Source organism: Anas platyrhynchos, chromosome 1 (genome assembly GCF_047663525.1).
Source record: "Anas platyrhynchos isolate ZD024472 breed Pekin duck chromosome 1, IASCAAS_PekinDuck_T2T, whole genome shotgun sequence".
Taxonomy (NCBI): domain Eukaryota; kingdom Metazoa; phylum Chordata; class Aves; order Anseriformes; family Anatidae; genus Anas; species Anas platyrhynchos.
In genome coordinates, this window is record NC_092587.1 from 194,008,209 (window position 1) to 194,025,022 (window position 16,814).

Genomic DNA, 16,814 nt, shown 5'->3' on the forward strand with positions numbered 1-16,814 from the left:
CAAGGCCATGTGCCGGGTCTTGCACCTGGGGCGCAATAACCCCAAGCAGTGCTACAGGCTGGGAGATGAGTGGTTGGAGAGCTGCCAGGCAGAGAAGGACCTGAAAGTGATGGTTGATAGTCGGCTGAATATGAGCCAGCAGTGTGCTCAGGTGGTCAAGAAGGCGAACGGCATCCTGGCTTGTATCAGAAACAGTGTGACCAGCAGGGCTAGGGAGGTGATCGTCTCCCTGTACTTGGCTCTGGTGAGGCTGCACCTCGAGTACTGTGTTCAGTTTTGGGCCCCTCACTACAAGAAGGACATCGAGGTGGAGGTGCTTGAGTGGGTCCAAAGAAGGGCGACGAAGCTGGTGAGGGGCCTGGAGAACAAGTCCTATGAGGAGCGGCTGAGGGAGCTGGGCTTGTTCAGCCTAGAGAAAAGGAGGCTCAGGGGCGACCTTATTGCTCTCTACAGATACCTTAAAGGAGGCTGTGGTGAGGTGGGGGTTGGCCTGTTCTCCCACGTGCCTGGTGACAGGACGAGGGGGAATGGGCTTAAGTTGCGCCAGGGGAGTTTTAGGTTAGATGTTAGGAAGAACTTCTTTACCGAAAGGGTTGTTAGACATTGGAACATGCTGCCCAGGGAAGTGGTGGAGTCCCCATCCCTGGAAGTCTTTAAAAGACGTTTAGATGTAGAGCTTAGGGATATGGTTTAGTGGGGACTGTTTGTGTTAGGTTAGAGGTTGGACTCGATGATCTTGAGGTCTCTTCCAACCTAGAAATTCTGTGATTCTGTGATTCTGTGGAATACGTAGATTTGAAGAGTTACTATCAACATTTCTAGCAGTTGCAGAGCATACAGTTTGAAAATTGCTAGCTTTGTTAGAAGTTCCGATAAAATAATTTCTGATTATTTGATCTTACATTTATGAATCTGTGAAGTTTACAGGTTTCCTAAACGTGCTTATGGAGACTTCTTGAAATCAGTTATGTCAATATATCTAAGTAGCATACCATCATATCAGCTCTATGTGCAATTCCTAAAAGTTATATGATTGGGAAGTTTTTTTAAGCAACAAATTATTTCATAATATTATTAAGTGGTTCCTAGTGTTTGCATTTTTTTAAGAACTAAAATACAAACCAAACAAATTTTGCAGGTCAAGCACGAAACAGGCACATATGCTGTTTAACTAATCAATAAATCCCATTAGAAACCATCCCTATTTGCATTTTGGCCTGTTTGACACCGTTAAAATACAGCTACTAATCTATTAATTCCATCAATATCTAATACTCTGAGATTAAAAATAAGAGGGACTAATTGTGAACTAATTAACAGAATCCTTGCCTGCTGGCATAATAATATGTTGTTAATCTAAAATTTGACTTGCAATATTGCTATATTATTACATCAAGAACATAGGGGTTTGTTTATCTTAGCTAGCGCATGGCCTTGAGTATTAATCATCTCTAAGTGTGTAATTCTTCAAATTTGTAATAAAAGCTTAAAAGCTAAGCTAGCTTTTTAGCCATTTGCAATTTAAATGCAGTATGGAGGAAAACTGCCAAGCTACTAGTATCACTGCTGGCTGTGGTCATGTCTCACCTGACAAGAACTAAACAACTGACACACTAAAATCAATCAATCAATCAATCAATCAATCAATCTCTACAAAGAATTGATACATTCTCTGGGTTCAAATGAAAGAACTTTCAGAATGACCTACAACTCTATACCAGCATTGCAAATCCAGTCACTTCCCAGATCACAGACTCTTAAAGGCATAAAGATTCTTTCACATCACTGTAATACACAAAAGTCGTATGTAGCATGTAGTACCTAGGCAGACAATATGACATTCTGAAGACATGCTTTCACAACCAGACCAAGACAAGTTTCAAGACTCCCAGATAGAATAAACTTATTGGTTGCTACTTTTGCAGGTAATATTTTTTTGGCTACTCTTAGATAAATTAAGCCAAATGCTAAGCAACTTACTTCAAACTGAATTATGAGAATATTGTGATCAGAGCACGGGAAAGCAGTTTTGATGAATTTCTCTGCAGACACATTAAAATACTTTGTGGATTTAGAAATAGGACATAGATCTATTTTTAATCTTTTACTTTTATTTCATACCAAAAAGTCTTCACTAATAGCATGCTGGGTCTAGAACTATTTTTTTTAATGATTATTTTATTTTATTTTACAACTTCTCATTTCTTAAACATCAAGAAAATACCGCAAACACTGTGATTAATTCTGTCTTTAGTGAGACTTATCTCCCCTGAGCCAGTGTTATAAATTACTTACATATTTAAATATTTTACACAGATTAATAATATCTCCATTTGATATCTCCAAATATTGTAGGAATTAAGAGCTTTTTAGACTACACTGTAGCACTGCCTACACTGCTGAGTGACATAATATGGAACTTCCCCTAACCAGTAATGGTAGAAGGAAAAATGGTGGATATGTTTAAGTAATAGAAGAAAAGGAAAAAAAATAAAAATGTTTCACAGTTCATGGGAACGGATATAATAAAAATGTTCCAGTAATACTCAGGTTGGAAATGAGGTGCCTTTGTAGAAAGCCACATGCTTTCTCTCTAGTTGGAAGATTAATTAGTAGTTCATAATGAACTTTTTCAATGACATCAGTAATGTCAAAATTAGGATAATTAAGAAAAGTTCATTACAGCACTCTATAATTTATGACAAAATATACTTTATTAAAGTGCAAACGAGATTTTAGAACTCATTAATTTCCTTTGTAAAGTATTGCTAAGAATTATGAATGTTTTTAATCATAATTTTCTTTAGCCTTAAGTTAGAATATATTTGTTGAAACACTATATTTTTTTTTTTGCTTAGATCTCCTACTTATTTTTTTCACCTTTTTAGTCTAAAGAATTTTATCCTCTTTTATGAATATATAAGACCTATTAAAATCTAAGCATTTTTAATATTTAAGAGGTGTTCTACAAGTAATAACAAAAAATGTTATTATTATTTATGCGATTAAGTATCAAGTTAAGTTCTGTGGGTTTCTTTCCCTGTCTGGGGATCTTAAGTTTTGACTGGTGTGGCAAAACTCCACTAACCTTAAAAATGGTTCTGAGAAAACACGTTCTGTCATGCCCACAAAACTGTCAGATTGCACTATAGTACCTGTTGTGCAAGTCTGGAGATATGAAAATTAATACTACCACAGTTATAAGAATTATTTATGACAAGTGATGAAAAGAAGACAGAAGATTGGGAATTTCAGAAGAGTGTGGTTTATTTTGTTTTTTGATTATTTGTTCATTTTTTAATACATTTCACAGTACCTAGTACCTAGCTCACATAGGAATATCTTGTCACATCAAGTATTTGTAATTTTGTTTGACATCCTTAAAGATGTAGATGAATATTTCTTAAATATTTCAGAGACACAACCATAAAACTAAAGAATAAGAATTCTAAAGAATTCTAGAGGTATCTTTTAAATCTTATTTGTTTCTCTATCACTCTTTCCTGTTAGATGAACTAAATTAAAAATAGACCAAATATGTTAGACCAAATAGACTGAAGATGTTAGAAAAACTAGGCCCCATTTCACACAATGAGGTAAACAATGCCCAAACCAATGTAACTTAAGTACAAACTGAAATAACTTAAGGAAAGATCAGGCATGGTTTCTGGTTCATCATTTTACTTTGGACATCGTTGTTTGGGGTTCAAAAAATTTGTTCACTGTTTAAGTCCATTACTATTTTTGGACAGTTTCCATATTCACAGACTGTACCTTGCACTCTCTAAAAAATTATTTTGTTTGTTTCTTTCTTTCTTCTTTCTGTTGCAAGACACTTTGATTCATTCACTTAACCATTCTTCCTCACACTCTTCAGTTGGTCCACATACATAAGTGTGGTGTGCAGATTAAGTCCATATTCCAGATGGTACTGTGTATCAGTAGAACTGAAGAATTAATTCCTATATATTAGAATGTCCAAGAGGAAATATTATAACATTTAGAATAATTTTCATGAATATCTAATTATCTGAGTTAATATGTAGCAGAAGAGAAATTGTCTTTCAGATATTGTTACCTGTCATCTTTACGAATGACATTTTGAATTTAAAGATCAAAAGGAACTAATCATGAACAAAATATATTGGTGCTATTAATGGAAAGAAAGTTGTTTCTAGGTCAATTATTTCACAAAAGAAGTAATTGTTAATGTATAAGTAAAATTGATTAACTTTTGCTATTTCTGCACATTCAGAATATTTTCTGTAATTTCTAAGGCAGAAAAGATGACAAGATTTTTTTTTTTTTTTTCATAAGTGAGTGACATGATATTCACTATTATAAAGGTTAAAACTAAACATTACTGGATTACTAATTTAAACTGAGTTCACTGATCAAGATTTTACATTGTTAAAATAGATGTGTTATACTCCATCCACAGTGTGTTGTTGGGTATTTCTACAAATCACAAAATTAGTGTGGTCAAATAATATTTTCTGAAACTCTGCAACATGACGATATTTTATTGAATGACAACACTGTTAATTGAAAAGGGTCTCAAAGATTATTTAAAATAATCAAAATAATTGATTTGTAAATGATATTAGACTTTACTACAGGGGCAAAAATAAAAAATGAGAAACTAACTTTTTATTCCGTATACTTCTTTTCCTTTTTAATACCAGCTTTGTTGATTTTTTCTCCAGAGTTATTCAAACATTCACTCAAGAGAAATAATTTGACAAATCGTCATTGAAATGATGGCGTCTACTATCTTCAGTTTAGCTTAATTCTCACACTCATGAATTTACCTATTTTTTTCTTTAACCATTTTATGAATGGTGAAACATATTAAAGCAATAAAATCAACACAGCACATTAACTATCAAGAAGTGTTAAGAACAGTTTGACAAATAAAACAAAACAAAACAAAAAAAAAAAACAACATAATTTCTTGATATTCTATTTGAAATGATTAAACAACAAGAATTTAGTGAAGAAAAATAAACTAAATCAGAAAAATATGCTATTTTGAACTATAATTATGTTGAGCCAAATTTAATTATTCTTTTATATTATAGAAATCTAATTAAATGTTACTTCTATAAAGATTAAATGTGTATTTATTAACCTCACTCCCAGGTGAGTAAGGTCACCAGATCAGGATGGGTTTGATGTAGTTGCAGAAGATTAAGAGGTCATATAACCATTTCACTTTTCCCCCTCTGCCTATCTTTGACATAAATAGATCTAGAACAGATGATCGCAAACCTTATATCTCAAATTAGTTACAAGGCAAAACTATTCTTTTCTGTACTCTACTAGTTCAGTATAACCTTTTTCTACTTCCTATTGTGTATTTTGCACTCTAAGTCTTTTTGAGAGGCTTTCCATTTTTTACTTTTTGATCAGTTTAGTACTTCAATTGCAAGTGAATAGTTGGAGAGCTAGGGTGCACCCATCACAGGGTTCACATCATGGTGGACATCAACAGCACCTTGGAATTTATGATTTGCTATGGCTGTCGTGGTGCAGTGCTGAATTTTTTGCCTTTTTTTTTTTTTTTTTTTTTTTACGAAATTCCCTCCCTCCCCCCAACAAATAAATACATAATACATGCAAAAAACAGCCAAAACCAACTCTGATGAAGTATTTAACAGAACAGTAGTTAAAGCTTTTGTACTCGAATACCCAACATTAAGGTTAATAAATCCAATGAAATAAACTAAAACCACTACAGAAAGTGGCCTCAGTACATAGCACGGCTAACCATGCTGAATAAAAGCCAAAATCTCAGGATATGTTCTTCAGTGTTATCAGCATTTTCACGCTACTGCACTTAATAGGAAAAAAACTACCTATCAAAACAGTCCACTGAGCAAAGCAGTTACCAGTCATGGTGCTGTACAGAGCTCAATAAACTCTGCTTCCCACAGCCTTAGCACTGAACAATAGATGCACATTTCATACTTTCTGTCAGATATTTATTTTTCACACTTCATTTTCATTCAGTTCAAGATAGAGGTTTAGTTACACTACAGTTAAGAAATTGCTTTCACTAAACTGCTAGCTGCAATTTAAACAAAGACAGCTATAGAGTTGACAAGTGCATTTTTAAGTTGGGAAAAGCAAGATTCCCTGATAGCTACACATGTTCATGTGTTCCAATACTTACAAAGTGTATTTATTTTGTATCTGATATGTGTCTGCTCCACATCAGCTAGCTTGCCTCCACTGTGGAGAGTCTCTACAAAATTTATTCTTACATAATTTAGTAGTTTTTGCAAATACGACCCAGGTGGGGTGGCTTCAGAAAGGAGCTGTATTTGCAAATGGTGGTAAAACCTTTTACTTTATAAACAAAGAGAAAAACAAAATTGCACCAGCTTTTTTTTTTTTTTTTTTTTTTTTTTTTTTTTAACGCATAAAGAATTCTGATATATGATATATGATATATTTGTATGATATAGGCAACAAACTCTATGTTTGTATTATACAAGAATGCTCTCAGTTGAACCCACTTCCACTACTCAGATGGGCACATATGGAAGAAAAAATATTGTTAGCACACGGGGGACAGAAAATATTTGCAAGGACACAGGTTATTTGATCACTACCTCAACACAATTACTGCATGTGTAATTATCATATACAAAGAAGTTGTGGATTTAAGCAGTGTAAAGAAAATTGTATTATTGCAGAAAGTCTATAACTTGAATAAGTACATGACTTTCCATTCCAATAGAACAAAGAATTTAGCTCCTTGGATCATTTTTGAAGGAGTTTTATATGGGTTCCTTGATGATAACAGTGATAACAGATGTTTTTGATTTGTTTTGGCTTTGTGTTTTTGTTGTTGTTGTTTTTGCTTTTTTTTTTTTTTTGCTTTTTTTTTTTTCAAAAGTTAAAAGAATTTCTATTTTTTATTATCTAGATTTATTCAGTTCAATGTAACAATTTGATTTCCCCCACTGAGTCTTTGTAATATTATTTGCTACAGCAATCTTTCCCATTTGAAGAGTAGAGAGGTTTCGTTTAACTGAAAAGTGTGATATGTAATTGTGATTTGATAGCTCATTCTCTTGTTGTAACCAAATATGCTTGACCATACTAAATAAAAACTCAAGTTTTCCCTTGGCAGTATACTGTCTGAAGAGGCCTGAGTGGAAAGTTTAACCAAAGAAAAGTAGTAAGTCTGGAAGTCTGAAAGAAACAAGGAACTTTTATAATAATATGCTTCCTATCAAATGTTGTTGGAATTGAGCAGTGAGAAATAGAAATAGCTCAAAAAAAAAACAAACATACAGTTTCTTTTTTTCTAAGACCCGGATAACATAGTATTTCTATCAGTTATTTAGGGCTAAAATGATCAAAAGAAGAAATAAGGTTTTCCATACAGCCATGATGTATTTTTATACATAGGAGGCAACATGTAAACTGGATTACTAAGAAGGTTTGAGCTTAGCGTTTCTTAGGGTTAAAAGCACTAGCTGCTAGTGCTTGAAACAGAAGCTGGATGGGAACCAACAATCTGGTTGTTCTATCTTGCTCTTCTGGTTGTATCACAGTAAAACCAGAAAGATTCATGATCACTTCTAATCTGATAAATTGATATCACATTGGAAAACATCTGACCAGCTCTGTGGAAGAAACGAATACAGAGCTTCCCATGTTCTCAGTAAAACCTTCCCCACGATTCCACCCACCTCTACCCCCACCCCCCCACAAAAGGATAAAAACAAGTCCATAGGTATTAGTGACATCCAAAATTATTTAAAAGGGAAAAAAAACATTAGTATACTGTTCCAACAAAAGCACATAAAGACATACACATTCACCCACATCCTCTGTGGATTTTATATTAGAAACTTGATAAAACACTTGTTTTTTGAAGATATTTAATTTTACTTTCTGACTTGAAGTATTGTTATATCCACAAGCTCTCCTAGTAGAGCTGTTCCAATATTGTTTTAACCTCATTACTAGAAAACTGTTATCTAATTTCAAAGATGAATTTGTCATCATTTAAAAGGTTTCACTGCCTTTTCATTGCATTCCTATTAGGAAAGGCCAGGGCAATGCTTAAAAAACATTTTTCTAGCCTCTAATGACTTTTTGAAATGAACTTAATGACTAATTTTATTTTGTATTTGTGATATTGTTAAATGCCACACTGAAACTGGAAATTATTCTGTATTATGAGATAACTACTTGTATAAGTCTGGCACTAGAGGAAAGAGAAACAGGCTCAGTTGCTTGTTGAGGCCCACTACCCAGTGTTACTGGTTTTATTACTTCTAATCATGAGCACCAGTCATGCAGAAGTACACTTAGGGAAAATGATGACCATTTCACACAAAGAATTACTTTTGAAAGCCTATTACAAAAACCTATTACAAATATTCCTGCAAAAAGCTTATCACTGTGGCAATATGTTGCACAATGGCTTAATTTCCAGTATTGTAAATAAAAGTAGCAGAGATTCCTGGGATGAGGACCTCTGGTGAAGTGCTGCTCACAGCAGTAGTTAGAAAAGACATTAAATATTTGGTGAAAATACTAAAGAGCTACTTTTAACATCCTGCTGGATGGCAGTAAGAGAATTTATGAATTAAACCAGTGTATCCTTAGTGGTGACTTTAAGTTGGCATATGCCATCTTTCACTGTGCTGCATACAGCTGAAATGCTATCCTCCATGGTCCTGTTCAGCTGAGCTTCTGGCTGAGGGCAAGCATTTTACACTCTACCTGAGAGATAGATTTGTTGGTTTGTTCTAGTGATGATAAGTCAGTCTCTACGCAGACTCTGTGACCTTGTTTTACATCAGCTACAAACTTGAAAATTACTTTGGGGTGAAAAAAAAAAAAAAGCAACATTTATCAAATGGATCCAATTGACTGTTCTAGTAGCCAAATTGTTCTGTTAAATTTAACTGTGTGAGCCTTTTTTAATGACCTTTCCTCATATGGTAATTGGAGGTGCTGGGTGTAAGGAAAAAGTTACGGATTGTGCTCAGGAGGAAATAATACAATTTGCCACCCACTGTTTTTTCTAAAGATTTCTCAGAGTCTGGAAGCTGCCTGAGGGTTGGTGATATTTTTCTGGCACCCCATGGCCAGGGCATTTTCCATAACACTTGCCTGACTACGCTGAGCCATCTCACAGCCAGGATGAGGAGAGGACTCACTGTCTGGACACTTCTGAATGACCCAGCACACAAAACTGTTCATTCCTCCTCAGTCAAAGCTTTCATTGTTATTATAAAAGTTTTGAAGGTACAGTGTGGAAACGCACTACCTTAGATTTATTTATTTTTTATTTTTTTATGTCTTCCATTGTTATGAAAATTTAATATCATAGCAATTCAGATACAGATGTGTTTAGCTGCCCTAGTGGCTATCTCTGTCCATTGACTATACAGGGGAGAAGAGACATTATACTTTTAGGTATTTCAGTTTAAACATATACATTAGATTAGATGAATGAGGGCCTGTATGGTTGATGTTTTGTGTAACATGAGGTTCTGCATGACATCGGATCATGAGCTCTTCATGACAACTTCTTGACAACAGAATTCACCCCACTAGCACTATTTTAAAAGATGCTCTAATAGCTTTAATAACATTATTTTCCTATTAGGCCATTATCTTAACATCTTAGCCCATAAAAATAAACAAGCTGCTTTTTTTTTTTTTTTTTTTCTTTGAAGAAAGAAATAAACTTTTTTTGCCTGATTTTTTTATTTTTACTTCTTCAGTAAAGAAAATTCAGGCAAAAGAAGTAAAACAACAAGAAAAACTAAATAACTGAATGTCTCTTTCTTGATTTTACTCTAATATACACGTTAGCTTATATCAATGCTAAAGATGTTAAGTATCTTTAGCTTCAAATGACGGGCTTTTGAAGTCAGAAGAGATTTAGTCTTTAATATTTTAACCACAAAGATGGAGAGGGATGAACAAACACATTAATTGAAACCACTGTAAATAGGTAATACTGACTGACATTTTTCACTCCAGGATTTCACATCAGGATTGAATTCAAATACTTTGTCATCTCCAATATCATTCCAAAATGATATAAATAAGAGGAAAAGAGTCTTTATCGTATGATGTAATCTTGAAATCAATAGATATTTCTGTGTAAATTGTGAGAATGCAAGGCAAAACTATTATTTTTAACACAACAACACAACAACATTGCTTCATTATGTTTTTGTATATTCCTATCAGTAAAAAACGTATGATTTAATATCACATGTAATGCAACAGAAAATACTGTGAAAGTGTCAGTCTAAACAGACTAAACAAGATACATTAAACAGCTTGTCACACTAAGACATATCCACCACATAAGAGGAAATGCAAAAATAAGGATAGATGTGGAGAATGTGGAGATTATGGTTTCTCCAGGTTGATAGTAACAATAGCATCATTATAATCTTTTTTTTTTTTTTTTTTTTTTTCAGTAGATACCAAAAAAATTCTTCTGGAGAAAGATTTGTCATCCCAGTTCCAAATTGGTGCTAATCTAAGTACCTGTTCCACAGTTGTCTCTATGATTGATAAGAGCTTGCTAGGAGGTTGAAGCTTTTTAACTAACTTAACTGTAATAAGTTGAGAAAGTATAGTTAGGTAGGTGATTAAATTCTAGTGTAATGGTGATATTAGTGGATGTATTGCTACCCTTATGTGATGAAATATTAATCAATTATTTCTTGTATACATGTTTTTTTTTTTTTTTTTTTTTTTTTTTTTTTTCTGATTCAAAATATTTTTCACATTTACCATGGACTCAGTTCCGGATAGACCTAGCACATCAATTACTTCCATGCTAAAAGTAAAGCATCTATTGTTCCCTAGTATTTAGTACCGTGCAAGTTGAAGCACTATATTTCACATATTGTGACTGGTGTGTTATGATGGATGGTAATAGTCTCTTCAGAAGGTCCTATACTAAGTAAGTTTACAGATGACACTAAATGGGAGGAACAGTTGACTCTGTCAAGGGCAGAGAGGCCTTGCAGTGAGATTTTTACAAATTAGAGGGCTGGACACTAACTAACTGCATTAAGTTTAACAAGAGCAAATGTTGGATTCTGTACCTGGGAAGGGGCAACCTTGAACATTCTTTTGAGCACTACAATATAAAAAGGACAAAAAAAAAAAAAAAAAAAAAGTGTCCAAAGGAGGGCTACAAAGATGGTGAAAGACCTAGAAGGCAAACATATGAAGAGTAGCTGAGATCCCTTGGTTTGTTCAGCCAAGAGAAGAGCAGACTAAGAGGAAACCTCGTGGCAGCCCGCAGCTTCCTCATGAGGGGAGTGGTGGGGCAGGCACTGATCTCTTCTCTCTGGTGATCACTGACAGGACCTGAGGGAATGGCATGGAGTTGAGACGGGAAGTTCAGGTTGAATGTTAAAAGGTCCTTCACTGAGAAGGTGGTTGGCACTTCCTTTTTCCCAGGAAAGTAATCATAACAGCAAGCCTCCTGGAGTTCAAGAAGAGTTTGGACAACGCTCTCAGACACATGGTCAGATTTTTGGGTGGTTCTGTGTGGAGCCAGGAGTTGGACCCAATGATCTTTGTGGGTCCCTTCCAACTCAGGATATTCTATGATATCACCGCATTAGTATATGGTTGAATATCATTGCATAGACCCAAGTAGGTATAAAAACTGAAATAGTTTATATTTTTTTTAATTGAAAACAAAACAAAAACAAATAAACAACAATGACTACAACACCTGAACTCCCTCCCAAATCTATTCAAACAAGCTGAAGGGTTGCTCATAAAAGCACTTCCTTATGGGCATACTCAAAGAGTTTCTTTTCACAACCACAACTTTTTCAGCTTTTAATGCTCCTGATTGCTTAACATTAAGCACACTGGATTCTGACAGGAGTAATTTTTTTTTTTAACCTTTTAATTCTTCTTTTTAATTAAGAATTATACAGAGTGTTACATTCAGAAGGTTAGTGCTTCCCACCCCAATTCAATCAAACGTTGAATCCAGAAATGAGACAGTAGCAGTCTGCATTATATTTCAGCATTGCAAGAAGTCGTTTCTTCTCTTGCTTCGTACTGTCTGTGAGGATGGTATTTCTGGGTGGGCAGTAGAAGGGTGAAGTGTATTTTGACTTTTCCATTTTACCTGGAACTCCAAGAAATTGAACATCCCCAAGCTCTCATACTTATCTAAAGCTCTGTCTCCAGGCTTTTGTGCTCAGCTGTCAAAGGTGACACAGCTGCATGCTATTTGCTATACTGTCATCAGTTTGGGGCTGGGGAAGGGAGAGGGAGAAAGAAGACCGGTAATTGCATAGGCTTATCAATAATAAACACTAGTCATTCATGTGTTTGTCATTCATTTGGCAGAAAAGCAACCTTTTGTATACTGTCTGTTTTGAGGAAAGAAGGATGTTGTCAAATAGGGGGAGGAATAAAAATGAGAAATAGCCCTGGCACTCATTAGTAGTATGCATACTTTATATGGTTTGCTTAATGAGTTCATGAACCTTAGGCTATGAATTTTAATCCTGTCAGTGGCTGTTGGAATTCTGAAGGTCACATATTGAGCAGGTTTGAGATGTATTTTGGATGCTGATAAGTGCAGATGACAGAGACAATTCCTGAAAGCCTCCAAGTAGCCAGATGGCGAGAAATGGTCATAATAAAAGACTGGAAGCACCTCAACTTACTGCCAGCTGTAGGTCAGAAATAGACAGGACACTTGTGTTTGTTCCACATATGCTGTCTTACTTAAGAGCATTTTGGTAAGTGTCCATTCATGTTGTATTCTAGCAAGCAACTGTTCAGAAAAAGTCGTGCTGTTTTTAATTTTGAGCACCATACTGAGAGATAGAAAGAAAAAATTACTAGTCAGGGAGTTTTTGCCTGGTAGTAAGAATGTTTTATGTGGAGAGAAATGAATAGTACATAAAGATGAGGTTTAAAGACAAGAGTTAACCCACTTGGCTCTATGAGCAATGACCACTGAGTCTCAGAGATACTGCTTCTATCTTCCTAGTCCTTTCTACTTTCATTATACCTATAATTTCATTGATGTCATGAATTATAAAGTCTTACAGAGAAAATGAGTATCTATTTGACCTGATTAACATGCAGCAGGTGATAACACATTAGAAGTAGATAAATGAGCAAGGGAATAAAAAGGCATAAGGAATATATGTCAGATTAAAACAGAATCAGAACTCTACAAATGCCACTCAATCTATTATGTACTCTTTAACATGTATTTAAAATTTGAAGTGTCTTGTCACAGGCAGCAATAGTTATTAAAAAGAATGTCAGGGAGCCCTACTCTCAAGCTGGCTTTTGTCAAGTGTCTTACATCTGCAAATAAAAGCCAATGTCTTACTTTTTCTATTAACTGTTAGCTGATAATCTGAAGTGATCTTATTCTGTTATAAAAAACATTTATCTTCTTCCTGAAACACAGAGAAACATACCCATTTTTCTCATTGCAAATTCAGGGTGGGCTGCTTTAAAGCAATGTCTTTCAGCAATATTCAATTCCAGGTTCTCTGAGAAATAAGTACAAGAAAACCTTGACATCTCTAGCCAAAATAAATAAATAAAATAAAATAAAATAAAATAAAATAAAATAAAATAAAATAAAATAAAATAAAATAAATTTAATAACATTTACTATACACATAAAAGCAGATTGCAAAATGATCCAAAGGAATGAGGCCAGTAAAACCCTGAGAACATAACCATAGTCCTGTTGCACGTAGGACAGTGCAGTCTGAATCATAATGTCATGACTACACAACAGGAACACACAGGCAAACACATCATCCAGAAGGAAAAGCTGTCAATGCCACACTGTGGTATTCTGTACTACTGAAAAGTCAATAGACACCTGTCAGCTGTTGTTATTCCAGTTTAACTGTCCTGAACATATACATAAAATGTATAATTATATATAGATAATTCAGTAACTCGACAATAACTCAAGAAAGCTGACTACTACCAACAAGTTAAATTGTCTATCTTGTTTTTAAATTTAAGATGGCCACCTCTGAACTCACTTCAAGTATTACTCTAAGTGAATCAGTTACATAAGGCCCCTCTGAATTTCAGATTAACAGTCTATCTTTGGTAACCTATTCTGTTACAGCTGGAGGTCTTTCCCTACAGGAAAACCTCATAAGGAGGAAAAAAGAAAAGCATATTTTACCCCAGCTGTCTGTTCAGGAATAAAGCAGGCCCTAGGCCTAAAATAACATCTTAATTCCTCTTCAGCTCCAATTTGGCTTGAAATGAATTATCTGCCATAAGAAAAGAAGCCACATATTATCAATTTTGAGAGTTTCTTTGCATGTGTTAATTATTGACACTTCATAAATGTAAAAATTCTCAGAATGTAAGTGTATAACCATGAGCTTTACTGTTATTTACACTAAAACAATCAAATTTGAATGAGACATAATTTTGTCCTCAGTCTGGTAGTCAGAAAATATACTTTTTCTTCACCCACAATTCATTTTGACACAGCTTAAGCACACTTGCAAATATTTATGCATAAGCAAAGCCCAAAATACCTGGGTCAGCATTAAAATAAAAATAATATAAAAATAGAGTCAACACAAACCACAGAGGTCATCTTCCTTTTCTTGGATGATTTCCCTCAACACTGCAAAATCAATACAACAATGTAGTACTCTCTTCCAAACAGTCTGCTGATAAGAATGATCGCATGATCTGATGATTTAATGGATAAGTACTGAATTTTAACATAGCCCAAAACAACAGGAATTGGATGAATTTTATCTTACTGAAGCAGCATCAATATCTATTGCTCTTTAAGAACAGTGCATTCAGGCATCTAACTTACTAGGCTGCATCAACGGTAAGAACTATTTACTGTTGTAAGCATATTTTAGTGAGTGCTGCAATACAAAAGCAGCTATAAATGCAGAATTATGTAATAAAACGTGAAAAGTACAGAAAAAGTAAATTACCAGGTACATTGACAAGTTAATTAAAATACCTTTGAATCCAATTTATTTTTCTTTCAGCTCTATAGCATTAAATGTTCTAATAAGTGATTATTACAACTAAAATTATTTAAAAATATTGTTGTGTATGAGAGAAATATATGTGCTACAACATACATTTTAGGAACCTCAACACGTAAAAATAGGTACTGTAGTTTAAAATGATTTCTTACAGGAGTCTAAATTTACTCCATTAATATGGAATAAACCTTTAGGAATCTTACAGAATCACAAGACAAAATGAAATGTATAAAGAAGAATACAATCTATAACTGTCAGGTATAAGTAGCAAATAAACAGATAAGAGTAATAGTCATTTAATTTTAAACATTGTGCTGAATGACTAGAAAGACATTTCAGGACATTAATGTTATTTGAATAAAATACATCTGTAAATACTGACTTTAAGTTCCAAAGTAGTTACATATTTTAATGCTGTATTAGAAAAGGTCACTGCTAATGCTATAAAACCTGTGCAAAATGTTGGTTTAATATATCTACCTAAGCAGTGGTTGACATAAACAACTGAAACTTCTTCATGCATTTGCAATTTTAGTATGTGAAAGTGCCATCATACGAAATGTGTCATATACATTTTGCAAAATGCTATAGTATAGATTTAGATAATTCTGTTTGGAGCAAACTCTACTACTTTACTACTCTACTGCATTTGAGTACAAGAAGATTTCTGAGAAACAGAATGCATACTCAGGTACACTAATATCACTCTAATACCTGCTGCCAGACATTGACTTCACTCAGTTTTCAAAGTTAAAGACATAACTCATAAGCAGAAATTCTAGACTTTAATTTCTGAAATGTTTTTGAATTTTGCATAAAAATTTTTGGAAATTGTATCAATAAAAATACAATCTTCAACTTAAGAAAAATAAAATTACATTTTAATATGCTTGGTTTTAACACTCTTCTTATAGAACCATCAACATACAAATATTGACAAACATGCCTGATAATGCAGGACAAAAGAGAACACTCCGTGTTCGAGAGTGATAATGAAAAATGGTTTAGATAACACAGTATAATGAAGCTACATTAGGAAAACCAGATTAGATTTGACCATTTCATATATGCTTCCAACGGACATACATTCAAGGAATATCCATAGGCAGTTCTGTAAATTTGTGTCTCCAATATCACAGTATTATAACAACCTCAAATATATAATTTCACTGAATATTGTCAAACAAGATTTGATCCTGTGATGACACAAAATGATAAATTTAGGGAGAATTTGAGAAAAGAATAACTTAACTGACAGGGAGAAGAAGGGCCAGCATTATGAAAATCATATGGTAAAAAAAAAAAAAAAAAAAAAAAATCAATTGGAGACTATATGTTATCAAATTGCAAAAATTCCCATACGAGAAGTCTAAATGAATATTGATTAACTCGTTTTATTACTATCAAAGATAAAGCCAACCAAGTTAATGCCGTGAGAAGAAGAAATATACTTATTAGACAGACAAAAATCAGAATGATCAATAAAACATTCACAGTATTAACAAAACAACCTAATAATTAGTTTCTAAAATTTGAACATGGTTAAGAATTCACAGATCCCAATGTGAAGCTTTCTACACCTGTTAGTCTTTAGGAAAACACTGTCCTAATTAATCATTTTTTCTTTCTTTTTCTTCTTCTTTTTTTTTTTTTTTTAATAATAAAGTTAGCATTTCTTTTTCAAGTAAGATACTTAGCTTTTGTCTATTTTAATGTTATTCAGGTTTACCTATGAATTAAAGGCAGATGGACAGCATTTTTAAATCC

General features: G+C 33.8%; 1 protein-coding gene across 4 annotated transcripts in view; it reads right to left on the minus strand.

Annotated features, from left to right (window-relative positions):
* The window catches only part of CNTN5 (contactin 5), a 698,727-nt gene that overhangs the window by 379,182 nt on the left and 302,731 nt on the right, over nt 1-16,814 (minus strand). The gene's annotated exons all lie outside the window — the stretch shown is intronic.